Below are 27,524 nucleotides of genomic sequence, written 5' to 3' on the forward strand. Positions count from 1 at the left end.
CATTTCCAAGAGGTTCCCCAAGGCATGTGGTAGACTCTGAGTACTTGTGTGCTAGGTACTTGTGGCAAGCTCTTGAAACAGGCCAACAGAGACTGTAATCTTGGCCTGCCACCCTCAGACCAGCATAAACCACCTAAAGGAAGGACTGTGTTCACGTCACCTACTGCCATGTCCCAAGCACTCAGCACAGTGCCCCATCCTCTCAACAAATACTCTTTTCCTAAAATAACCAAATCCTCAGCCTCACCATCATGACACCCACGCCGTGAAGCTGTGTGACGATAGCATGAAATCAGCTGTCGAAGTCCCTACCCAGTGCCTGGAACGTGACCAGGGTTCATCTCAATGAACCGCCCCATTGGTCAGAGGAGGTCTGGTCAGCTCTGGATGGATTCGGGTCCATCCCTGTCTCCCTAACGCTTTGTTCAGTCTGGAATTTTGGACTACGCAGAGGCTTGATGGGTTGACTATCAGCGAGATGCGTTTCTCTGAGCAGAGTCCTGGTTAACTCAAGCCAAAGCTCTGGAAAGGGGAAGAAGGTGCTTCTGTATCCCAGCCTCTGGGGTGCCTCGCAGCAGAACCGAAACACCATGACTCAGCACAGCCCAAGTCGTCCCATTACGCGCGTCCAAGTCCCTCCCTCTCTGCGGCTGGCCTGCGGTGGGCTCCTGCTTCCACTGTACCTGACAAATGGATTTATCAGAGCAAAGGGGGGCGACTGGAACATCTCTCCAGCCTTTTCTCTGTTAGGTTTCCAAAGTTGGACAGAGAGAAATGCTCAAAGTCCTTTCCCTAACTGTAAATGTTCGTGCAAGCCCCAGCGGAGCCTCACTTGAAGTTCACGTTCCCTCCTCCTCAGCAAGTCCAAGGGCCCCCTCTTGGGGGTGAAATGAAGACCAAAGGCCTTTCTAGAAGTGAAATACTGTAGGATTCACGCGAAGCTTAGGAGGTTCAGCAGCGAATCTCCCTGGTGAAGAGATGTGGGTCTCACACCTACAGGCTGAACCATGTTTTTTGGGAACCCTGTGCTCTCTCTAATACTTCTCTCTGCAATAATAACGTAAAGGAGATCTCTTGCAGAAATAAAAGCAAAGAGCCTTGCTCAGGGCCAAAGGTGTTTTCTAAAGAGGTCTGTGAGCATAAGATATGAACAAGACAGGCAACCTTGCGCGCAATAACCATTTCAATAGAAGTGCTTACGGCTATAAGCGGGTTTTCTTCGGCAATCCTGGTGGAAATGGGGAATGTCTCTCAAAGAAACAGAAAATACAATGACTCCAATAATTTCAAGCGGCCATCCCCATCACTGGGTTTAGGCCTGTGTGCTACCTTTTTCTTGTTTTGGACACTTAGCTTCCAGTTAAACACCCCGATCAACAGTAGCAATGTGACGAGGAATGGGTAGTGGGATGTTTTGATTTTTTTTTGGTTATGTTTTTTTCAGGACATGCATTGGAGAAGTTTCCTGGATTCTTCAGGAATAGTTCAAAGTACCGGTGTAAAACCTTCCCACGAGGCAGGCAGCACCCTTCAGGCTCCGTCTTCCTCCTGAGCACCTCCTGTTGTGTTGCTCCGGGTGTGGGAATGCGGCAGTGAATGAGGGAGGGATCCCTCACCCCAAGGAGATGGTGCCCTGGAAGAAATTGTGTAAGAGGGCTGGACGTAAGCAACAAAATACAATAAGCATGATAAGCAAAGCATGTGAAGAGTGTGAGGCCAGGGAGTGTAGGCCCACTTCCTGGAGGGTAACATTCAGCCCTCCTCTTACAGGACAACTAGGAACCTACCAGAGAAATGACAGAATGGTAGGCCAGATCCACAGGCCCGGCTTTCTCTGGGCATTGCTTGATTAAGAAAAGCTGCATGAGGGGTGCCTGGGTGGCTCAGTCAGTTGGGCATCTGCCTTCGGCTCAGGTCATGATCCCAGGGTCCTGGGATCAAGTCCCATATTGGGCTCCCTGTTCAGCAGGGAGCCTTCTTCTCCCACTGCCTCTGCTACTTTCTCTGCTCTCTCTCTCTCCCTCTCAAATAAATAAATAAAATCTTTTAAGAAAGGAAGAAAGGAAGAAAGAAAGAGAGAAAAGCAGCAATGTCCATAATAACCAAACTATGGGAAGAGCCTAGATGCCCATCGACAGATGAATGGATAAAGAAGATGTGGTGTATATATACAATGGAATACTATGCAGCCATCAAAAGAAATGAAATCTCACCATTTGTAATGACTTGGATGGAACTAGAGGGTATTACGCTGAGTGAAATAAGTCAATCAGAGAAAGACAATTATCGTATGATCTCCCTGATATGAGGAATTTGAGAGGCAGGGTTGGGGTGGGGAAAGGCAGGGAAAAAATGAAACAAGATGGGACCAGGGAGGGAGAAAAACTATAAGAGAATCTTAATCTCAGGAAACAAACTGAGGGTTGCCTCGGGGGTGGGGGGACCGGGATAGGGTGACTGGGTTATGGGCACTCGAGAGGGTGTGTGATATGGTGAGTGCTGTGCATTGATTAAGACTGATGATTCACAGACCTGTACCCCTGGGGCAAATAATACATTATTTGTTAATAATTTTTTTTTAAAAAAAAAGAAAGAAAAGCTGCTTAAAACCCATAGGAGGACTCAGAGCTGCCTTTGTAATGATGCAGTGATACACCTCGTTCTGAGGTCTTTATACGCTACTTCTAAAGCAAGAGATAAATTTTCTTGGTTGTCTTTTAGGTAAGCCTTCCAGTCAGTGACATCCAAGGCCATTGGTGCTACGATTGGATGAGAAGAAAGGTGGGTGTGAACACGGCAAGAGCCTTACGGTATGCAAGGTGACTTCACCCCCTGCCCCCCACCTTAGGCTTAAAATTGAGAAACTCAGAGATGGCCACAGCCCTGGGTCACTGTGTGCAGAAATGGGAAATGTCACTCACCGGTCCTCCCCCCAGTGTGTGACCAGAATCATCAGCCTATAGATTTGGGAACTAAGTGGCTTGGCCATTTTGCACGTAAGCTGTACACACTGGTCCAAAGGAGACCAGTGAGCAACAATTCAATTGAGAGTTCACTGAACCCTCTGGTTTGGGAAGGAAATTGCTGGTAATCAATTGCAGCAAGCACACAGGCTCAGGGCCAGGAAGAGAAAAATCACTTTAATGGGCAAAGCAGATGTTGCTAAATTCATTGCAAAAGTGAGGTGGGCAACGAGCCAGGCCTTGCATGAGAGATGCTGATCTGTTCTCCTGAATGAAGAAAACAGAGACACTTCAAACAGGGTTTTCTACAAGGGAAGCCAGAGGTCTGTGTCCCTGTTAGATTGAATAAAAGAAAACGCACCAGGGTGTTCAGGTCTTCTGTACCATTACAGAACTTCAAGCTGTTAACATCTCGTAAGGACTTTAAACAAATCCAGGATACCAGCTAAAAACTGTCTGGGGAGTCTTTATTCGGTTCCAAGGAGACCACTTGTTTTGGGGGGAGGACCGGCATCTCAGCATCAGACCTGTTTCTTCCGTCGGAAAGTTGGCTCCACCATCAAGAGGTTCTAAGACCCTGGGCAACATTTCTAATCGCCTTCGGTTTCAGTTTTATCAGCTGTGAAATGGGCCTAATCTCGGGGACACTGTGAGAGCAGGGGTGAGGATTAACAAGAATATCCGTAGAGTAGAGAAGCTCCCTCAAGCAACGGTGTGGTTTCAGAGCCCTGACAAGACCAGAGCCATGAGGATGTGGCAGAGTTTGGAATCAGCTCGTTTAGCCACCGCCTCTCCATAATGAATGGCATCACAGGGCCTATGTTTGTTTGTATGTTTAGGTGGGTTAAATATCTCTCGGGCATAAGAGAATTTAGAGAGTGCAGCACAGGCCCTGGGAAGGTCACCAAGTGTCCTAAGAATGTTTACATGAAGTGGCTTCTCATACAAGCCCCCTACAGAAAGAGTCCATTCCAATTTCCCAAATCGAAGATGCTCCTTCCTCACCAAGGGTGAACCAGAGCCCCCCCTCAGAGAATCATCACAGCTTCCCCTGGCACCCCCATTTCCACTTGCGCAGACATTCCCCCCCAGTTTTCAACACTGCCTGAAACCTGTCCTGGAACGAGAGAGATTTACTGTCGAACGTATTCATGAAAACCTGTAACAGCATCCTGCTCGGTTCTGTGGCCCGTCCTCGCAAATGCTCTGAGGTTGGTCTTGCCCTGAATCGTGTGGGTCTCTCCTAAGAGTTTTGTAACTTCCTGCAGTTCCGATACTAATCTTGAACTAGTTAAAAGTCTCCAAACCAGACAGCAGAGAAACCAGAAGTCTCCCTCACTTACCCCACTGTGTGACCCTGAGCCGTTTCTCACCCTTCGTAAGCCTTGGTTTCCTCGTGGGTGAGTTGCAGACAATAATAGTGTCTTCCTCCTCGGGTTGGTGTGCAGCTTTATAAGATCTACAGATCTAGAAACTACAACGTGCTTGGCACCTCTGCGTTGCCTGTCCTAAAGCTTCTTCAGCCAGACTACCACACTATACTCATGTCCCCTGAGAGTTCCAAACCTCCATTCATTTCCATAAAGCGGCCACTCTTCGGAAAGTGATGTCCCTCTCAAAGCATGTTTGCAAGTTGCCATCAGCTTCAGAATGTTCCTGATAAGTGAGCAAAGCTGTTGAGGGCCTTTGGCAGTGCACTCCTGGGGGCCGATGGGAGAAGGATGTTTACCAAAGCATAAAGGCCAGGTCCCGAGCAGAGAACATTTTGGCCCAGAGAGATCCCACACAAGGCATTTTTGCCAAGCGCAGTCTCCATTCTCGGGTCCTGAAGTCAGCGTTAGAAACTAAACAAACCTTCCCGGGTTCACATGTGTTTACTCTTGGCAAAATGCAACTTCCTGTTCAAAAGGAAAGGGGCCGTAAAGCTTTCTATAGCCTTCTCGGACACAGAGTCTCTCCTCAAAACAACTGATGGGCTCAGCATCAATGAATCCCATGTACACAATGAGAATCTCCCTTCCCTTCCGAGGGTTCACATTTTCATAGGGAACACACTCGACAAAACCAAAACAAATATTTTTTCAACTGCTGGCCCATGAGAATTGCTCAGGCCATTTCTTCTTCTGAGAGCAAGAACAACAGACATCAGGAGGGAGCCAAGTTACATGTCCTGTGTCAGAGAAGTCACTTCTACACACTTGGGGGTTGAGATTTCTGTTACGCAGAAAGTCACGAAGTTTAAGTTCCCACAGCCGCTCCGACCACATTCCCCAGTGCGAATACAGAACAACTGGGTCTTTCATTCTATGACCGTGTCCCCAGCCACACCCTGAATTCCCTTGGATGGTCCCATGCCTTGTGCTCAGCTTTGCAAACAGACTGACAGGCCCTCACCTTTTACAAGGACCCTGGAGAACTTCTTCTATGTATGTGGGTGGGAAGGGGGCTTTCCGTGATTTTTATGGCAACGAGAAGAGTTAGTATAGACTCTTGGTTTATTTCTAATCCGAGGGCTCTCGATGTTCCTTGGATCTTTAAATCATGAAACATTAAGTTTGTAAAGGACCTTAAAAACCATCTGGTCAACCCCTCGCTGTGAACTATCGCACTTAGCCTAACGATCTCTGACACGGTACCATGAACAGAGTAAGGGTTCGGGAACAAGCAGGTTAAGAGCTGTACTAAGTCTACAAAATCAGGATTCCTGACTCTGGGTTCTGCCTGATCCCCACAGTGCTAACTCTTGTGTAAGCTCCTTGCGGGCTGCGAGGAAGTACTTTCCAGTTCTTTTTGATTCCCCTGGGCTAGGCATTGGACTTTGCAAGCTCCCAATACAAATATTTTGAATGAGTAAAAGAATACATGGAAGCAGTTACACGGATGAGCTCAATGCAGAGGGTCGCCCCGGCTTATAATGGTTCGATTTAGGGTTTTGGGACTTTATGATGGTGGGAAGGCAATATGCATTCGGTAGAAATCGCCCTTTGAATTTCGAATTTTAATCTGTTCCGGAGCTACCCAGACAATGCAATGTGATCCTCTCCCAGGATGCCGGACAACAGCCTCAAGGCAGCCCCCCCATCACAAGAGTCAGCAACCTGCATGCTTCCCACCAATCTGCCCCCCCACACACGTCCTGTTTCTCACCTCGGCACAGGGCTCCGTCGATCACATGGGAGAGTCAGCACTTGGTTATCAGATGGACTCTGTGTCAGACCCTCTAGCCCACTTGCAGGCAGCGTGAGTGTTCTGAGCACCGTGAAGGCTGGCTTGGCTGAGCTGGGAGGTTCAGCGGGTTAGTGCATTAAATGCAATTCAATGTTTAATATTATCAACTTGCAATGCGCTTATCAGGACGTTGCCCCCTCGTGAGTCAACAAAGGTCTATAAATATCATTATTTTATCTTATCTTATTTCATTTTTTGTTTTTAAGATCTTATTTATATATTTGTCCGAGAAGGAGAGGGAGGGCAGCAGCAGGCACAGGGAGAAGCAGGCTCCCCACTGTGCAGGGAGCCTGATGAGGGACCCGATCCCAGGACCCTGGGATCATGACCTGAGCTGCAGGCAGATGCTTAACCCACTGAGCCACGCAGGCAGATGCTTAACCCACTGAGCCACCCAGGCACCCCTATTTTACTTCATCTTAAGTAAGCTTTATGCCCAACATGGGGGTTGAGTTCTCAACCCTGAGATCAAGAGTCGTGTGTTCTTCTCACTGAACCTGCCAGGCACCAGGTAAATATCAGTCTTGAGTGATTTCAATATCATCCGGCCTGAAAAGGAAAATTCTTTCCTTCTCTAGGACTCTGGATTTAAGAAGTGGATGTGTGCATAGTCCATACACGCCTTTGACCCTTCCCTTTCAGAGTCCTTCTGGACAATTACAAACTGAGAGAGGCAGTGAGGACAGGAGGTATCCCCGCCCCCCGCCCCACCAACGCCGCCAGTTCTCATCCCACAAACCAAGGCTACCCAAGTCTATCACTGACTCACACCTTTAATGAAAATGGCTTTTTACCTACCTACGCATCTCATCGGCAGCCTCCCTACCAGGGGAACCTCTCCCAGTTTTTGGACTCAGTGAGATCTTTCGTTAGTTCCTGCTCATGGGCATATGCTGTGATCTCGGTGTGAAAACTGCCAAGCCATCAGTGTGATTGCCATGACCACCAAAACCAGCAAACCCTACCGCCATTTCCACTGAAAACCAACATCACCACCACCACCAGCACGGGCCATGCACAACCTCCACCACCCAGGGCCTGCCGCCTCACCAGTCCCCCTTTAAACCTGAAGAAAAAAGAAATTCTTCCTCACTTAGGAGCCAGCTCAAACAGAACTTCCTCAGTCCTTCCAGAATCTGGAGCTAAGCCCCTCTCTGAGCTCCAGTGGCTGCTTGTTCTCAGAGATGTGACTACGTCTAGCACACAGCATTTCAGTTTACTCTACAGCGTATCCTTTCTAGCAGCTCATATCCTCTGCCGGACCCTGAACCCTGACTGAGAGGAAATATTTAGGGAGAGTCTGAACACGGATTGCAGAGCAATAAGGGTCAAGAGGAAGGAAACGTAGTGGGACTGTGGCCCAGAGAGCGGAGTGGGGATTCATCTGCCCAAGCAAAGACCAGAGCATTTCAAGGCTTACAGACCTCGCCCCTCAGCAAAGCCTACGTATGACTGCTTTTATAGCCTGCCTCTTCCATCTGTCTGGGTTTCTCACTTTCATTCAACTATTCATTGAACAAAATCATAAGGTTCCTGTTCAGGGGCGGCTGGCTTCCTCCGTTGGTGAAGCGTGTGACTCTTGATCTCTGGTTTGTGGGTTTGAGCCCCACATCGGGTGTCAAGATTACTTAAAAATTAGAAATAAATAGGGGCAAAAAAATAAAAATAAAAAATAGGGGCGCCTGGGTGGCTCCTGGGTCATGATCTCAGGGTCCTGGGAAGGAGTCCCAGGGCTCCCGGTTCAGAGGCGAATCTGTGTCTTTCTCTCCCTCTGCCCTACCCCCCGTGCTCTCTTTCTCTTTCATATAAATAAATTAAATGCTTTAAAAAATTAAAAACAATAAATAAAACTTAAAAAAATAAAAATAAAGTCCCCATTCAGTACCAAGATGGCAGGTACGTTGGGGAGATAAGCAATCGGACCGCTCTGACACAGGACTAGAACAGGGTACGGATGGGACTCATGGGAAGCCTCCAGAAGGAAGTGAGGTTCAGACTGATATCTGACGGCTGGGTAAGGGCTAGTCAGGTAAGGAGAGAAGAGAAGAGTTCATGATGTGGAAACAGATCTTCTTTTTGGAACACACTAAGCTGATTACCATCCAGCCCCCCGAGATTTCCATCCTCACCATCTGGAATGCTGTGCTTTATGTGGATCTCTACGTGGACGGCTTCTCTTCACTCGGGCTTTATCCACAGACAGACTTTCTATAACAACCCCACATGTAAGATCCCCTTTCCAAACACTCACTAGTGTTCCCAAACACGAACATGGGTGGGAATCGTGGGGAGTGTGAGGGGGACGTTGTTAAAATGCGGGGTCTGATTCAGGGGTCTCCTGAGATTCTGCATTTTAACAAGGTCATTGCCAAGGGTATGCCGACACCACGATGCCGTTGACCCAGGCACCACGCGCTGTAGCCCTAGCTGCAACACAGCCTCACGACTGGTCTTCCTTCACCACTCTTAATAGCACAAAACCAACTTGTTCATTCATTTTTTCTATATATTGTCCTTCCATTCCACACTACCCCCGCCACCAGAACCTCGACCCAAGTGGAATTCGTGTGCTCCGTACCATCTTTCCTTTCGTCCGCCTGGCTTTTACAAGGCCCCGTGAGCACTTAGCACATTTTGAAACTGGACAGATGCATAGATGGCATGTGAATTCCTGAGCTTACCTCTTAAGATCGGTCTCTGTCCCCGAGAGTTCACATCTGTCATCGCAGACATGTGTCGACTTTGCTCTCAGTTCCAGGCCCAGGGCTTAGAACAGTCAACGCCAGACATACGGAAGCACTTAATAAATTTTTGCTGATGGATGAGCAAATCAACGGACGAGTGACGTGGATGGATATGGGCCTTTGGAAAGTAATGTCAGCAACAGACTAGCAGAGAGAGGGAAAAGGCTTTCATAAGCAGAGGGAACCACGTGGGCAAAAGCAGAAGGGGCAGAAATGACTTGGTTTGCTCGGCAGTTGGCAAGCTGGGACCAGAGTTCCTGCGAAGAGGTGAGGGGAGCATTGGAGGCGGTTGAGGGAAGGCTTACCAAGCTGGGCCTCACTTGGGGTAGCAATAAAAATAAACAAATGGGCGCCACGGGTTAAGCCGCTGCCTTCGGCTCAGGTCATGATCTCAGGGTCCTGGGATCGAGTCCCGCATCGGGCTCTCTGCTCAGCAGGGAGTGTGCTTCCTCCTCTCTCTCTCTCTGCCTGCCTCTCTGCCTACTTGTGATCTCTCTCTGTCAAATAAATAAATAAAATCTTTAAAAAAAAAATTTAAAAAATAAACAAATGGAAAGCACGCACACCTTCACGGACCGGCCCCACAGCTCTTTGGAATAACTTGCCTGGCTACCCCAAAGTGGGATCGAAAGGCAAGAAAAGTCCACTTCCTTGGGATTACTCCATGTTAGTCTAACCGATAGCCTCTTTCTTTCCACAGACAGTATTTTTTAAAGATATTTTTAATTGTAAAAGTAATATATGCTTACTGTAGAAAATTCAAAAGTCACAGAAAATGAAGTATATCCATCCTGTGAGCATGAATACAGCCTTTCCCCAAGAGGGGAGCCCCCTTCCTCAGAGAGCGGCCATGCCCGTGATGAAGACTTTGGCACAAGCACAGGAGCAGTGGTTAACCTCAGTCCCAGTGAGCTCCTGGCTCGGGTCCCTGGAGAGCGATTTCATCCCTCCACCCTTCGTTCCTTATCAGTCACAGAAGGAATTCTCCAATGAGTGGTTTTCCAAGTATGTTCCTTAGAGCTTTATGGAGATTTCCAGGAAAGGTGTGGGCTCAGCAGCAGCTTTTTTGACTTTAGACAAAGCATTTCACCTCCCCAGGCTTCAGTCTCCTCATGCATAAGACAAGCCTTGTGTCACCTAATGAATGCAAGGCAAACACCGTTATCTCACACACATAAAACGCCGAGCACACAGCAAAGGCCAGAGCGGGAGCTCACTTTTCCTGACTCCCTCCTGCAGTGCACATTCCAACATTCAATCTGCTCGCCAGCCTTGGAGATTGGCACTTTGTAGTAAGCATCTATCATTGTCCCCATTTTGCAGATGGGAAACTGAGGCTGACAGATCAAGTAATTCCTTTTTTTTTTTTTCCAGTTTTGCACAGATCTTGGATTTGATCCCATGAATCTGGTTTCATGAAACTAACTGCAGCTCACCTATTTTGAGTGCCTGCTTGATGGTAAACACCGTTAGAGAAGCTTGGGTTCATTTAATCCTTACGTCAATCCAAGGGAGCCTGCACTACTTTTACAGATTGGGAAACCGAGTCGCGGGGATGTTAAGTACTATAATAGGACTGCTCTTTTTTAAGTCGACTGTTCAGGGGGTGCCTGGGTGGCTCAGTAGGTTAAGCCTCTGCCTTCAGCTCAGGTCATGATCCCAGGGTCCTGGGATCGAGTCCCGCATTGGGCTCCCTGCTCATCAGGGAGCCTGCTTTCCCTCCGCCCCCACCCCCCGCGCCTGTCTCTCTGCCTGCTTGTGATCTCTCTCTCTGTCAAATAAATAAATAAATAAATCTTTAAAAAAAAAAGATTTAAGTCGACTGCTCAAAATTGGCTATAGTTTCTCTACTGGACATTAAAAGTCTGTACAATTAGCTAAGTGATCCCTTCAAAAACATGGAAAAAGAATTATTCTCTCAAGTGAGAACTCCCAGGGTAGGAAGTGCATTAACTCAAACTTCACAGCAGCAAAGGGTGACAGTCCACCAACCCTTGCCTCCTGCTGCCCATATCCATCCAATGACGAGTCCCACAGTCTCACCTCCTCAGTATTTCTCACGTGCATCCCTTCCTCTCCAACTGGCTCAGCTGCTCTGATTGGGGTCATTTTGCCTCTCCACAGTCTCCCACCTTGTCTCCCTGCTCTGGTCCCCAGCCCCCCATGGTCTCCTTAAACCCACCCACCACACTGCAACTCCCCACTGAAACAGCTCCCCCATGACCTACAGGTGAAAGTCAAGCTCCACACCCCTAGGATTGTCTCCAGCCTCATTTCCCAGCTTAAAGCCTGGATCTGAGCATCCACAGGTGGCTCCCTGGACCTCTCACCCCCAGCGCTGCTCCCCACCTTTGTGCCTTCTTACACATTCACGCTGCATAGAAACCCTCTCCCGTCCTTCTGCTTGGAGCTAACTCATTCTCCTCCTTCCCTACAGAGCCAGGCTGACACATGTACCCCTCCACCAGGCAACTAATGCACCCAGCACTCAGCACATTGAGCTGAATGTGTCTGCTTATATGACGGTCCCACACCCCGCACCCATACATTTCCCGAGGACATTTATTCCTCCCTGCATCTATGGCCCTCGTGTCACAGAGTGTGTGTGACCCAGAGTCAGCACTCAATAAATCTTTGTTAAAGAATCGAACCAATTGGGAAACTCAAGATTATAATGGGCGCTGTGCCAATCTGTGGCATGTCATCAGGTATATTAACCCTTAAACTCTCCTAAGCTTGAGTCGTTCTATTAAGCAGTTAACACCGACCACTGGCTCTTCTAAGTGCTTTTAATCTTCCCGATTGTCCTATGAGGTGCTACTACTGTCCCCACTTTATAAATGTAAGAACTGAGAGAAATGAAGCAACTTTTCCAGAGTCACAGACCTCGTATGTTGTAGGGCTGTGGTTGGAATCTGACTATAGGGTCACGTTCACAACCGAGAACTATTGAGACCGTAATGTGATGTCTTTTGGACCGTAATGTCCAAAAACATGCATGGTAAATTCATGCACCGGGGCAAAAATAAGGGGCAAAATAACCTCTGTCTTGAAAGAGAGCCAAGAGAGATCTGGAATCTGCAGACACTGTCAGGGCATGGCTGGTGTCAAGAAGAGAGCGTCCCCGGGCATATGCCTCTACGCGTAGCTCCCATCCTCCCAAACAAGGAGCTGGTGCCAGGGCCGCCTCATTTAAGCTACTGTTCAGCAGCTGAAGGCAAAGACCTTGGGATCACATGGTCCTGGTTTAAAATTTCAATTCCAGAGGCTGGCTCAGTCGGTGGAGCATGCGACTCTTGGTCTCGGACTTCAAGCCCCATGTTGTGGGTAGAGATTACTCAAGAATAAAATCTTGGGGTGCCTGGAGGGCTCAGCCAGTCAAGTGTCAGACTCTTGATCTTAGCTCAGGTCCGGATCTCAGGGTTGTGAGTTCAAGCCCCGAGCAGGCGTGGAGCCTGCTTACATAAATGAATGAATGAACAAATAAAATCTTCACTAAATAAATAAATAAAGTTTCGATTCCATTCACCTGAGCAGCAAATAAATGACCTTGTCTAAGCCTCGGTATTCTCATCTGTAAACTAGAGACAATGGCACTTGACTGGTTTTGAGGATTGAAGGAAAGAATACGAGTTAAATGGCTGACTTACAGAAGCCACCGAAAACAGCTGCTGTCACTTCTGTGATGTTGATTATTATCACGCAAGCACCAAATCAGAAATCATTCCAGAAAGGAAGGTTAGAATTGTCCACTCGGGAGGCAACAGGTGTCGACCAGGATGCAGGAAAAGGGGAATGCTTGTGCACCATTGGTGGGAATGCAGATCGGGGCAGCCATGCTGAAAAATGGTGGAGTCTCCTCAGAAAGTCAGAAATGGAAATGCTCTACGACCCAGCAGTTGCACTGCTGGGAAGTTACCCAAAGGATACAATAATGCTGCTTGGAAGCGGCACAGCCACCCCAATGTTTATAGCAGCATTAACAACAATGGCCAGGTTGTGGAGGGAGCCCAGATGCCCATCAACAGATGAATGGATAAAGAAGATACGGCGTATGTATATTCAATGGAATATTATGCAGCCATCAAAAGGAATGAAATCTTGCCATTTGCAGCAACAACCTAATACACAACAAGTGTACTATGCTAAGCAAAGTCAGTCAGTCAGAGAAAGACGAATATCATATGATCTCACGCATATGTTTCAGTTTGAGAAGTGGAGCAGATGAACATATGGGAGGGGAAGGAAAAATAAAACAAGATAAAAACAAAGAGGGAAGCAAGCTGTAAAGGACTTTGAACTATAGGGGAACAGGCTGAGGGCTGGTGGAGGGGAGGTGGGTTGGGGGATGGGCTAGGTAGGTGATGAGTGTTGAGGACGGCACATGTTGTGATGGGCACTTGTTGTATGAAGATGGTGGATCATTAGATTTTACTCCTGAAACTGATACTACATTATATGTTAACTAACTTGAGTCTGAATTTTAAAAAAGAAGAAGAAATCTAGGAAGGGAGAGGTCACTTGGTGTACGTGCATGCTGGGAAGTCATCCCTCCCTCTGGGAAAAGTGTCCATCAGGAGCTGGGAAGATACTCTCAGAGTTGCCTACAGCCAGAGACAGCTGAGTGCACATGCCTTCATGACCGTCAGGAATAACTCCACAGGATTCATGAAGAGAAGGTCCTGGAATCTTCCAGTTTCACATTTCTTACTTCCTTTGTAAAAGTTAACAGATCAGATGGGGCGCCTGGGTGGCTCAACCAGTTAAGTGTCTGCCTTCGGCTCAGGTCACAATCCCAGGATTGTGGGATCGAGCCCCGCATCAGGATCCCTGCTCAGGGAGAGTCTGCTTCTCTCTTTCCCTCCTGTTTGTGCTCTCTCTCTCTTTCTATCTCTCTGTGTCAAATAAATAAATAAAATCTTTTAAAAAAAAGTTAATGGATCAGAAATGCAAGAATGGATCAGAAAATGATGGCTTTCAAGTCTCCCCACATCTGACACTGGTTGGTCAGAACACTTTTGAAGATTTTTCCATCTGGACCCTGTGAAAGGTGCTGCTTGCACGCCCTGGTATTTATTTGATCAACTGCCGGTGAACTTGGTCCTTGCAGAGACGTCTTCCGCCAGCAAGGCATTAAAGGTGGTGGATTTGAAAGCCCTGTGCATGGGACACTACTCAAGAGTCTCTTTTTTAAAATCTTGTGATTGAACAAAACCAGGATTGGAATTAGTTAAACTGCTAAGAAAGTCCTGAAGAAGCCTGTCCAGCCATCGTCCTCTGGGGATGCTGGGAAGCAGTGCTGGCCACGCACAACTCACTCCTGTACATCTCACACCCTCTGCACCTCTGGACCACCTCCTCCCTGCTTCCCGTCCTGCCCTACTCCACCCCTACCGCTGACCATGTCCAGAAACACTCTGCTGTGGGAACATGGGCCAGGATAATAGAAAGTCCCGCCCCCTGGGGTAACTGCACTCACTTCACTGCCTTCTATACTATATTTTGTATGAGTACGTTCCTTTTGATCTATTCAAGAATGCGACATTTAAGTATGCCCAGGAGTATTTGTATACCTCCTTGACTCAACTATAATAATAATTAATAATTCTTGAGTGTTTACTGTGTTCCAAGATCTGTGTGGAGAGCTTTTAACATATGTGATTTCATTTAACCCTCGAGCTAACCTTCGGAGGTAGGTACAGTCACAGTCCTCATATCATAACCAAGGAAACAGAACACAAGAGATAATAAGTAACTCATCCAAAGTCAACAGAGCTAGTAAAAGAAGTGGTGTTTAAACTTAAATGTGCTAAAATCTACAATAATACTCTTAACCTAGAACCTTCTACTATACTCCAAAGCAAATTGTTTACTGAGTAACAAAATCACTCAAGGGGCACTGACGTCAGATTACGTGACCAGATCTGAGAGTTCTTCTATCTTTCTGAGACAGGTGCAGAAAAACAAACTCTTTACAAGGGGTCATTTCTCTTACAAAACCTATAACCATGCCCTAGAAGGTACCAGAGGAACATGGACAGAGCCCTCCGGCAGCCTGGGCTGGGTGAGGGAGTCTGCACCATGCCCTGGTCCTTGACCTCTTCAGCCTGTCCTCTGCCAATGCTTTTGATACCATGTCTAAGCCCACATCTATGCCTTGAAGCTCTGTCAAGGCAAAGGGTTACCAAACCCAAGGTGCTTTCCTGAAACCATTTTTTCAGATTTCGTATGAGGGCTTCAGTCTAAGCACAGCAACACTATTTTAGAAATGTATGGAGATGGCAGGGGCTCAGAACCCTGAGTAGGTTCGGGCTCCTAGACCACCCAACGGTGAATGGATGTGCTGGTAAGAAGCCCTCTCCCTGATCCCATGCGCTATTCTCTAGAAGGAAACACACAACAGCAGGATCTCTTTAGTTCACAGCCGACATGGGTCAGAGCCCCGTCACCTGCATTATTATGTTTAATCCTTACATCCACTCTGGGAGGTTCACACACACGAAACCCGAGATCTAGAGAAGCTAAGTGACTTGTTCAGTGTCTGACAGCTAGTGAGTGGCGGGCTTTCAACTCTGGTGGCCTGACACCCTTACCCTTTGCTACCTGCTTATTCTATACTCCATGAGAAAAGGAGGTGGCCGAGATGTCAGCCTCCAACAGAGCCCAAGACAGCCATCTTCATCAAAGACCCACAGGCTCCCAGAAGGATGCTGTATGCCAATCTGTTCCAGTTAACAATTGCCCTTGATGGCTGTAGTTTGGCTTTTACGAGATTTACAGCAGTCCTCTGCAGGAGAAAGACCCCACAACACCACTGTCGTGCATGTCCAAGATCAGCCACTGGAGATATTTTTAGTTGACAGCCTCTCAGTCTCCATGGCAGTGTCCTGGATTACTCCCGAAAGAGGGATTCTTTCCAAGACTGGACATGTAATAAGGAAGCAGAGAGAATACAGAAACTAATGATGGAATACTTTAGTGTTTCCATGGGGGAATTCCCTCCCAGCATATCCCTAGAAATTATAAGATGCTTTTTTTCTGACTCTCAAATTCCAAGAAAAGTTGGTCAAGAAATTGAGCTAATAGGGGAAAGTATTATAATCACTCTGAGAGAACCAGAGCCTATCAATGGGCAGAGAGACATTCCTGTTTAAGGGAATCCACAGACATTAAGCAGGAATTTAGAGAAGAATGACGCACACACGCAGCCAAGGGTTAGGCCAGCATCTCGGGGACCTGGGGGCGGGGCATGTAAGGGGGATGCTGACCCCACCCCTCAGTCGATCCTTGTAGCTGTTGCCATATTCTGAGGTCGCCATGTTTCGAGTGTGTGTTCATGATCCCGTTTGTCCTCTGCAGTGGATAGTTGGGGGGTGGGGGAGGTTACATTAATAAATATATGTGCTTACATCCTGATAAAAATGACTAGTACACCAACAAATAAAACATTTCGGTAGTAAAATGAATTCTTACATTGGCAGTTTCAACATGATATCCTGTGTCATGATGTCAACCTTGCTTGGAGATCCAATGTGACGTTATTCAAATACTGCCCAATGTTTGCTGGCATTTTCAAACTTCTGAATATTTACTATAAGCTACGGCTCCTTGCAAATCCTCTAAGTCAAAGGTTTCTTATTTATTCAATTCATTTTCTTAGACATCATAATAATAAGAATATGAAGAATGTGGAGATATTTGAAGAAGGGCTTGGGATTGGGGGAATTCCTAAGAATTTCTGGGAGCTCTGATTTCTCATTCCTACATCCTGATGATTAAGGTCTGCTGGAAATTTGGAAACACTAGAAGTCTCACATGGAGTGGTTGGAGTGGCTAACACATCACTGCTGGTGTGAGCTCTGAACTCTGAGGTGCCCACAGCAGTGTCCACTTTTCTCGATACAGCACCACACTGTCAATACGATCCCTCTAGGTTTGGGGTGGCACTTCCAGGGCCAACAAGCACAGGAGAAAAACCAAACCTAAATCCAAAGGAAAGAATAAGCTCGATTTTCCCGAGATAAGACGTGAACGTTAGAATTTTCCACCCAATTTGTGCAACCACTACCTAGAGAAAAACATGTCTCTGTAGAGAAGATAGAGGAGTGGGGACATGCCACAAGCTCCAAGACCAGAGGAGACGAAGATCCCGGAGAATATCCCAGACGGGGAGTGCCAAAGGCTCCCTGAGAACTAGGTAGGACACCAGTGGGTTCGGGACAGAAGAGAAGCTGACACACCTCTTATTTTTGTATCTCTTTTTTCCTGTTTGTGGCTGACCCTGAGCTCTAGAACACCTCGTCTTAGCCCTGTCCCCTGTAAGGTGAGTGCCTATTCTTTAAGAGAAGACATTACTCCCTTCTACTTGTTTTCTACTTCAACTTTCCTTATGCATCTCATGTAACCTTTCCCCCACTGAGCTTGCCAGAGCTCCCCACTCACCTGTGTAACTCTATAGAGAGGCAAATACATAGAGAGATTTTTAAATACATAATATGTAATATACACACATATATATTCATGTATGTGTATATATATTCATATAGAATATATATTCATATAGAATATATATTAGATATATATATTATTAGAATATATATTCTATATGAATATATATGTATAAAGATTATACATATATATGTATATATGTATGATATATATAAAGAATATATATGTATAAAGATTATACATATATATGTATATATATGTATGATATATATATAAATAATATATACGTATAAAGATATACACACATATATATATGTATAAAGATTGGTATATATTGCAAAAAAAATTCCAAGTTTGAGGGCAGTAATTTATCAAGAAAAGTTGACTATGGTAGAAGACTATTGTCTGTGGGAACGTTTTACCAGGTTTCCTCATGTACCAATGTCATCCCATCAGCAGAACTAACCGTCTTCAAGTTCTTCATGTAACTATTCCTCTCAAAAATGAAACTCTAAAAAAAAAATAGGTTGGGGCACCTGGGTGGCTCAGTGGGTTAAAGCCTCTGCCTTCGGCTCAGGTCAAGATCCCAGGGTCCTAGTATTGAGCCCCGCATCGGGCTCTCTGCTCAGCGGGGAGCCTGCTTCCTCCTCTCTCTCTGCCTAGTTCTCTGCCGACTTGTGATCTTTGTCTGTCAAATAAATAAATAAAATCTTTTAAAAAAAAATAGGTTATCTTTGTGTCAGGATCTCTGCCAGTCCTTTCTCAATCCATTCAGTGTGAGTGCTTGTGCTGCCAAAATGTGGTCTTGAGCAGCCTTTGGTTTATTGTGTTGTTGTGAGAAATCCAAGCATTCCTCCGGAAAAAAATGTGGTGGTGGCACTTTTTTAAAGGAACAAACAACAGCCTTCACAAGACACTCCCCAACCGCAGCACCATGCAAGGGCTCGGTGAGGCCCCAAACCCAAGAGGGACACACAGAGTGACCTGGTGTGTGAGGTCGAGGCAAAGGAATCTGGTCTTTATTCTGTGGAGAATGGGCCATCCTTGGAAGATTCACCTAACGTGCCCAAGGCAGTATTTTTGGAAGATAAATTGGTCTCTTGAATGGGATGATACAGTCATCTGTCAGCCAGCGGCTGGCCCCTTACCAAAGTACCTCTCTACAAATTGCTAAGAAGTAGGGGATTTGAAAGAAGGCGGGACTCAGTGACCACATGGATGAAGGGGTTGTTTTACTCCCTGCGTGAAGTGAGTGTAAGAATCCTACTGCTTGAGCATCGGTGTCGAACGCTCAACCAGTTGACTCTCCCCGTGCTCCCTAACGCTCTCCTCCTCGTCTTTACCCCCAGGTTCTCCAACACCAGCACCGTCATCATCACCAGCAGCGGCACCTAGGGCTTCCCAGAATCTCTTGAGACCCTCTCCACAGGCAGCTCCCTTTGCCCTCCAGAGGATTCCTCAATGTTCTCTCTCTCCAGCTTGGAGAAGATCCGATCCAGGGCAGGATCTGAGGAAATAATTAAGAAGGCCCAGGGTGTTGGCCAGGGAAGCAAATTAAGTGTTGATTCAAGCACAATGACAATCCCCAGAAAATGTAAGTGGTCGGACACCCCTTGGGTGTGTGCCCCTTATAGAGGCTGATCCACCCCATGGGGACCCCTTTACAAATGGCCGCTGCCAACACGCATCCTTGGTGAAATACACCTTCAGGGAATTCTCCAGAAATGGACATGTCTTGTGCACTTCCAAGAACCAAGCTGGGATCATTTGTTCCCTACTCAATTCATCTTTTACCCCCAAACACATTCTCTTGGAGCAATCTTCCTCTTTAGAAGTTCCTCTCTTGGGTTTTAGAGAACGTTTTGGCTTGAGCTCTTTCTAAAATTAAAGCCAACTGCTCCTGCTCTCCAACGCGGGGATATTTTACTCCGACCAGAGCTGACTATCACAGACGCATCCCAAACCACATAAGTTCTTACTGTTTCAACTGTCCTAAGCAGCTGTTAAAACATACCCTAAGATATCAAAGCCTCTCTAATTAACTTCCTGCTTCTCTGGGACTTCAAAGTCTTTCAGAAAGTTTTAAATAGGGTTTTGATAGAGAATTTGACCTAATATTTAAAGAAAATTTTGCAAGCTTGCCCAAGAGACTCCAACTTCTCCTTCCTTTTTCCACCAACCTCCCCTCCCTACCCTTCGAATTCTAGAACTGGCGGTAGGAATCAAAGAGAAAAAATTTAAACCTGCCATAACCAAAAAGGGGAGTCTCTCTGCACATCCCGGGCAGAGAGACTCCCCTTTTTGATTATGGCAGGTTTAAATTATGTATGTGGTCAGTGGCTGACACCCTGCCCGAATGCCTCTCCCTCCTCACACCCCCATCCTTCTCAACCTGCCAGTACTTTCCCACCCTTCAAGCCCAGGCTCAAATGCACCTTCTCTGGGAAATGCCCCGACCCCCCACCCCAGGCCCTGCACAGCCCCCACGCTTCTCTGCCTGGGCCTGACCAGGATGAAGTGGAACACGGGCATTTGCATGTCTGTCTCCCCATCTAGACCATGAGGTCCACGGGGCAGGAGGTCTTCTGTAGGAAGGGTTGTGTTCCCACAGACTTGCACAGACTTCTGCACGTTGGCGGTCAGGGCCCAACAGGTGTCTGATAACGTGACTGGATTTAAAGTAATTCTGGGGGAGGTAGGGTTGCTTTTCAACAGACCCACTTCTTACTCATTTTGAGCTCTCTCTCTCCTGGCTTTCTGTGAACTTTGTAACACAGTCACTGTACTAAGCCATCACTGCTCTAAGAAACAGTGTCAGAAAAATCGCCAAAGTTTGGGGCACCTGGACGATTCCATATTGACCATCCAACTCTTGGTTTTGGCTCAGATCATGATCTTGGGGTCCTGGGATCGAGTCCCACATTGAGCTCCATGCTCTGCAAGGAGTCTGCTTGAGATTCTCGCCCTCTGCCTCTCCTCCAGCTTGTGCACCCAATCGCTCTCTCTCGAAAATAAATGAATAAATAAAATCTTGAAAAAACGGAACCAGGGGCACCTGGGTGGCTCAGTGGGTTAAAGCCTCTGCCTTCGACTCAGGTCATAGTCCCAGGGTCCTGGGATCGAGGCCCACATCCGGCTCTCTGCTCAGCGGGGAGCCTGCTTCCCTGCCACTCCTACGGTGCCTTTCTGTCTAGTTGTGATCTCTGTCATATAAATAAATAAAATCTTTAAAATAAAAAAAGAAAGAAAAAAAATAACCAAAACTTAGAAATAAAGCAAAAAAAAAGGGGGCTTGCAAAACTTCCCAAAGCCACCCAGGACCCCTTTCTTAGGGGAATGCACTTGGCTCACTCATTGTTTTTATTGACTTAAAAGTCCCTGACATAGTGAAGCTACCTATTTTCTTACATATTTCTGTCTATAAGATATGCAGATAATTTCTGCCCAGTGGAACAGATAACCCCTAAGGTTTATGGCCTTTCGGATATTAACCAGTTTATATATAACTCAGTGATCCTATCCCTACATTTCTGTATTAAATTACCTATAAAGACCCTCACTTCTTAGTTTTTGAGCAAGGCCATAACATGGTCCCTTCATTAATTAATGAGTTCCATAAAATCTTTGGCCAGGTTCCCTTCATGTTTCTCTGAAAGTAAAAATTTCCCCTTTTTGAAAATTTTTTTCTAACACCATGTGTAAGCCAGAGTGACAGTAAAAAATCAAATTTCAATGGAGCAGGGTGCACGGAGAAGCAGAGAGCCTTGGGCTGGGGAGGCAAGAACCTGGCCCTGTTAGGAACTTGCTAATCCCTCTGGGAGCTCCGTGTTACCTGTCAGATGGGGACACGGCCTAAGCTCCCTGGGTCCTTCGCTGGCTTACTGAGATAAGCCATGGTTGACTTTAAAGAACTGGGTAAAAGTCTCCACCAGTTCAGCAGTGGGGAAGGCAAGACATGGAAAGAGACTGGGTTGAATGCAGACAGAAAGAAGGCGCTCTCACTCCCCAGGTGAAGCCTCTTGCATGGACAGAAGCTGGATGTCCCCATCTATTACCCTCAGCGGCTGATGTTCTTCAGAACTGAAGAGAGATCATGTCACACCCCTGCTTTGAGTCCTTCTTGGCATTCCAACACTTCGAGAATAAAACTAAAGCTCCTTTTCTGGCCTACAAGGTGCTCCATGATCCAGCCCAATGGCTAACTGCCCAAGTTCATCTCAAACCTTTCCCACCCTCACTCACTTTGCTCTAGTTCATCTCAGGTGTTGTGAGCTACTTCAGACATGCTCAGCCTTCTCACCTCAGGGCCTTTGCACTTGCTGTGACTTCTGCCAGAAAATCTCCTCCATCTCCCCATTTCTTCACATCACTGGCCTCTTTCTTTGACTTTAACTTAAATTTCACCCTCCCACAATGGTCACCTCTACCCATCCTTTCTAACGCATACCATTATTCTGTCTCTCAGGACTCTGTTCTTTTCCTGCCTAGCACTGCCAGGATGGGACTAGGTTTATGTGTTGTCTGTGTCCTCCACCAACTGTAAGCCCCACATCAGCAGAGACTGTTTCTCGTGTACACCCTCCTGCCCGGCACATCCCAGGTGCTCAGTACATCCACGTTGAATAAATGAGCATACAGGCAGGAGAAATCCAGCCGGCTCCCAGTAACGGTGCCTTGCAGCATCCGCACATATTTCTGACACAGTGTGATGCGAGTTCCTCCATGTTGAACCCATATTTCTAAAGACAGCAGCCTTGCAAGCTCACAGGCATGGCCTCGGAGCTGCTGCAGGAACAGGGCTCCCCAGGAGGGCAGGGCCTTAAGATAAGTACAGCAGTTGCCCTCGGCCAGCGTTTCATCACTGGAAGGTGGGGGCCCCCTTCCTGAGAGGACAGCAACCCTTCCCACCAAGGATCGGACATTACCCAGACTCATGGCCCCATCTGTACCTGACAGCTGGGTTTGAGGCAGATGGCAGGAGTTCCTGACGATTTCAACAGCTGGATGGGCTGTTGGATGGGGAGAGAAGGTCCCAGGCCCCTTGGCAAAACCCCACCCGCTCGCTCCGGGAGTCGGATCACAGGGCTCCTTCCCACCCAGCCTGGGTTTCTCAATCAGAGCCGGCAGAGCCCAGCTCCATCTCCATGCCTGTGATTACCCCTCCCAGGGACCCTGACCATGTCTGCAATACACCCCATCCCCTCCGAGATGCTCCCCTGGGCCACTGGGCCGCGCTAGCTGGGCTCTGGCCTCCCAAGAAAAGATGCTTGGATGGGCAATGCTCCCCTAGAGTTGCATGCTTGTCTGTTTTTCACAGCAAAGCTATCAGGCAGCAAACAACAAGGTCACAGTGGCACTGAGCTACTTCCTGGAAAGGTGTTTGGTGGAGGGAAGGGCCAAAAAAGGTTGCGTTCACCATGTAGCTGGCCCTGCAATTGGCCTTGAGATCAGATGCTGCTGGAAGTCTGCCCCTGGACGTCCTTCCCCTCAAAGGCTGGCGGCCAACTGTAACACGGAGGCCGATATGCCGGTAGGGCCGCCTTGCTTTGGGGTTGGTGGGGGAGATCACCTTATGATCCAAGACAGATTTGGGACGGGCAAAGGATGCCTATCTCAGAACGGTCTCCCTTGCCATGCAAGCGCCCAGCTGCAACTTCCACGGGCCGGCCCCCTCCCGGCCAGGCCGCCCCTGCCCAGTGCCCTCACACCGGACCCGGGCAATCCCCAGTGAACAGCCCCTCTTATCTCCACTCCACGACCGGCGCATCCAAGGGGCCGCCCGTCTTCCCCCAGGCACAGGAGACTGAAAACTTCTTCAGACTCATAAAACGACACCCATGAACTTGTTGTCGTGCTTTGTTTAATTTTTTTTTCTCCCTCAGAAATATTCTTGTGGCCAAAAATAGAACATTTTCCATTCTGAAGAACAAGCAGCATCCATGGGAATTAAAAGTAGTGCTTCATGCCGCTCCAGAAAATTCCTGCCAAACATGCCACTCAGGCACACAGAAGCAGCTCGCGAGTCCTGAAAAGCGGCCTTCTGTAGGTACAGTGCTGATCGGGAGCCAAAGGCCCTCTGTTTATTTTCTATTCAAGAAAGTTACCCGAAAAGAGCACTGGGGCACCTCAAGGACGCTTTATAGGGAAAAGCTAAGTTAATCTTGTGTAATGACTGTGAAAATGGCCCCATTGTCCGCCGCCCTGCCCGCCCACCACCATCCCAGAATTCCTCTCCAGGCTCAAGCCTCTGAAATTCCAAAGCTCCCCTCGGTACAAAGTTCACGGCCTTTCCTCCAGCGGGCTGTGGCTGGGTGTTTGCCGCAAGCTGTCTCTCAAGTCATTCCCAGGGTAGAATCCGAAATCACGGGTCTAGGAAACTGTGTTCAAGCTTCAGTCCCGAACAATATGTCCTGGTAAAGTCAGACAAGGGTAAAATGCGGAATAACAGTAATCCAGAAAATTATGCTCCCAGCGCAAGCCCCTGGAGTGTGTTGTACACTCTGTTCTAGAAACTGATCACTCCAAGCACGTCCATAATCCTCTTTAATGGGCTATGCATGGCTATCGCGCCTTGCATGGTTTTGGACTTTCACTTGGGATCCATTTGTCCATCCTCAGGCCGCCCCCCAGATCAGCGGGGGCTGAGTTTTATGTGCATCTGGTAAGCATTGGGGTACTGCTGAGAAAAATGAGGAGTCCTTTACATGAGCAGCTACGGCTCACCCCAAAAGTACCCAAGACCAGAAAACCAATGTAGAGAGAGTGAAGGAGGGGCCCAGAGTGTGTGTGTTGGGGGGGCAGACATATGAGAATAAGGGAGGAAGGCGAAAGGGGGAGCCGGAGGAGAATCAGAATGGGAGACGGCGATGGATGGAGAGTGGAGGCTCACAGAAGCGGGGTGAAGGACCCAAGATGGGCTCTAGACAGACACGCGCGGCCAGACAGAGAGGAGGGGAGACAGAGCGGGCTGCGGGGCTGGACTGTGGGGGCTGCCGGGCAGTCACTCACCAGCCAGGTTGTGCTGGGCCAGTTCAGGGCTCTGAGCCTCCCCTCTTTCATGGGGCCATGGAGCTCTCAGCATCTCAGGGAGGCCCGTGTAGATTAAAGGCGTTGGGACAGAGATCTTAGAAGCACGTCTGGTGCTGAGTCAACATCCCACAAGCGCCGGCCGCTTTTATTCCTGAGCGATCAGCACACGGCCTGTTTCCGTCGGAGAACAGTGGTCTGCGAGCGAGACCTCCTGCTCCACCGCCCTTCGGTGCTTCCAGCACACACGGAGGCACGAGGATGAGCAACGGACCCAGCCCACGTCAGTGAGAGGAGGAGTTTCGGGGTAACAGCCCAGACACTAGCGAGCCCTTGGAGCACCAGGCGAGCCCCACATCCTGGAAGAAGGGGCTCCCAGCAGCCAGTGAGCCACCATCCTTCCCTGCGACTTCATTAACTCCTTCTCTCGGCGAACATGGTCCGAAGTTGCACACGGAGAGCACTGCTCCGGCTTCTCCTCCCGGCTTCCGCGGGAGCCCCGGCCGCCCAGCTCACCACTGAGTACCTGCCTCAGGATTAGTATACAGCAGGCGCTCCTTCCAGACCTGCCCTTGCTTGTCTGCTCAGGCTCTTGGGCCTGGATTTCTCTTTCCTTTCTCTCCGGTCAGCCAAAACAGGAGTCAGCTTTACGGCCGAACGCGCTGGGTTTTGTGTGCCCTTTCTCTCTCCCTCTCCCACCGTCCGCAGGGTGACGCTCCCTCACCCTGTGCCCTTGGCATACACACAGTAAACACATGCACTTTGTTGTGGTTGAACTGTGGCCTCCAGAGGTGATACGTGGAAGAACTAACCCCCCCATCCCTAGAGGCAGACGTAAACAGGAGGAAGACGGTGTGGGAGATGCAGAGAGGAGGGGCATATGACCGTGGATGGTCGGAAGGACACATCCACAACTAGGGACCACTGAAGAGCACCAGCAAACCACCAGAGGCTACAAGGCAAGGAACGGATTCTCCTCCAGCTCTCCGAAGGAACCACCCCTGCCAGCACCTTGATTTTGGACTTCTAGCCTCCAAAACGATAAAATAATTAAATTCCCAGTTGATGGGACTTTGTTACGGCAGCCCCAACACACCATGGGAGTTCGGTGAGGTCGGGGACTGAGCCCCGCCTGACTTTGGATCCTCAGGCCTTGTACAGCTTCTGGCTGGTGAAAGGATCACTAAACTTTAAATTCCCATGAAGCAACTCTTTAAGAATTCGAAGTCTAGAACACAGGCAGCAAGCTGTGGCTCACGGGTCAAATCTAGCCCCCACTGCTTGTTTTGGTAAATAAAGTTTTATTGGAACACAGCCACACTCCGTTCGTTGATATTTTGTCTACGGCCAATTTCACTAACTGCGGCGTTGAGTAGTTGTAGCAGAAATCAGATGGTCCACAAAACCTGAAGTATTCACCCTCTGGCCCTTTACCAAAAAAGTTTACTGACTCCTGCCTGGTCCGGAAAAAAAGAAACATAAATGGAGCCCAGCAATAAAATAAATGCACAGGGAGCGTGAAATAGAGAATGACCGCGGCGCCTGGGTGGCTCAGTGTGTTAAGCCGCTGCCTTTGGCTCAGGTCGTGATCTCAGGGTCCTGGGATCGAGCTCCTTGTCGGGCTCTCTCTCCAGTGGGGAGCCTGCTTCCCCTTCTCTCTCTCCCTGCCTCTCTGCCTACCTGTGATCCCTTTCTGTCAAATAAATAAAACCTTAAAAAAAAAAGAAATAGGGAACAATGGGTTGAATCAACGTCTTCATAGGGAAGGTGACATTTGAAAAGTGAGAGAGATTTTACTCAGAAAACACAAAATATTTAATTTATTCACTCCACCGTGTCACCCGGACAAAGCATTTTTGTCTCATTGCTGCATAGTGTGAAGAGTTGGATTTGGAGCTGCTTTGGGGGAGAGGGACGATGGGTTGCGTTCTCCACACATTGACCTGGCATGTGTAGAGGCATGTAGACTGGCATGAGAGACATACCTGAGAGGCGGTTCCAACCACGGACAGTGCTGAGCCATCACCGTCAAAGGCACAGACTTAGGATTACAATACAAGAAAGATCGCTCAGGAAAAAAGTGGGAAATGAGTAAAGAAGATAGTTGCACGTGAAACTCAGGGGAACTTCAGAACTTCTGTGGTAGGAGGAGGAAGAGGACGAAACCGTCAGGGATGGGAGGACAGGCAAAACAGGAAGAAAGGAGCAAGTGGCGTCCCTGAGGCCCAGGGAAGCAAGGGGTGTACTATAGGCTGCCCCAGGCCACAAGGACCAATCCCTCAGACTTAGCAACTGACAGACCACATGGTGTGGTGACAGTCCTTTCAACTGCTCTTCACAAATCATCCCTCATGCTGAATCACCAGGAAAAGCGTACTTCAGGTGTCGTGGAGAAAAAAAGAGAAAAGAAGAAGAGTGTGAGAATGGGAAGGAACAAAGAGATGAGGAAAACTCAGGAGTGGAAGATAGCTGGGCTGAGATGAATACCTACCTACTCCCTAAAAATCTAAATATCGTACTCTTTCTATGTTGATTCTGTACAGATTCCATCCTTTGTCTATATGCAGCGGGACTGAAAATTAATAAAATGCACAAGATCTGTAGACCATCCATTTCATTAAATGACCAACACACTGGCCTACTGACATCAGTGGTGAAGTAAGGCATTGAGGTAGCCACAACCACGGATAACGGAGTCTGCCGGGGGCTGTTGTACTAGTTTCTTCACACTCCTCATTTGATCCCCACTAAAACCCTGTGGAGTGAATATATAGTAACACATAATCTGTATTTTTTCAGAAAAGGATCCTGAAGCTCAAGAAGGTCCCACAACTCTACAGCACTTCCGGAACAAGCAAAGGCAGGGGACATGGGGACAGGGAAGGGAGTTGAAACCAATATTTACTGAGCGCTCTCTCTGTGGAAGTATTTTATGAAGAATTATACATCCTTTGGCTCATTTAAGCCTCACAAAAACCGAGGTGGAAGAGGAGATGGAGGGGAAATGAACTTGGAGAGGTTCGATACGGTGCCAGAGGTCAAAATGTCAAGGGAAAAAATTTCTGTTTTCTGAAGAAATCCTTCGGAATTCAGACGTAAACTACACAGCAAGGTA

At 47.9% G+C, this 27,524-nt stretch overlaps 2 long non-coding RNA genes across 3 annotated transcripts in view; one reads left to right on the forward strand and one right to left on the reverse strand.

The window, feature by feature from the left end:
- The window catches only part of LOC116573365, a 374,338-nt gene that overhangs the window by 337,216 nt on the left and 9,598 nt on the right, over nucleotides 1–27,524 (reverse strand). The window lies entirely within an intron of this gene.
- On the forward strand, nucleotides 7,534–10,578 carry LOC116573367. Of its 2 annotated transcripts, none has more exons than XR_004278739.1 (3): nucleotides 7,534–7,637; nucleotides 8,944–9,202; nucleotides 10,310–10,578. It is a non-coding gene; the product is annotated as an uncharacterized LOC116573367 (long non-coding RNA). The 2 variants fall into 2 exon arrangements; XR_004278740.1 differs by lacking the exon at nucleotides 10,310–10,578 and adding an exon at nucleotides 10,034–10,094.

This window comes from Mustela erminea, chromosome 14, assembly GCF_009829155.1.
Source record: "Mustela erminea isolate mMusErm1 chromosome 14, mMusErm1.Pri, whole genome shotgun sequence".
Taxonomy (NCBI): domain Eukaryota; kingdom Metazoa; phylum Chordata; class Mammalia; order Carnivora; family Mustelidae; genus Mustela; species Mustela erminea.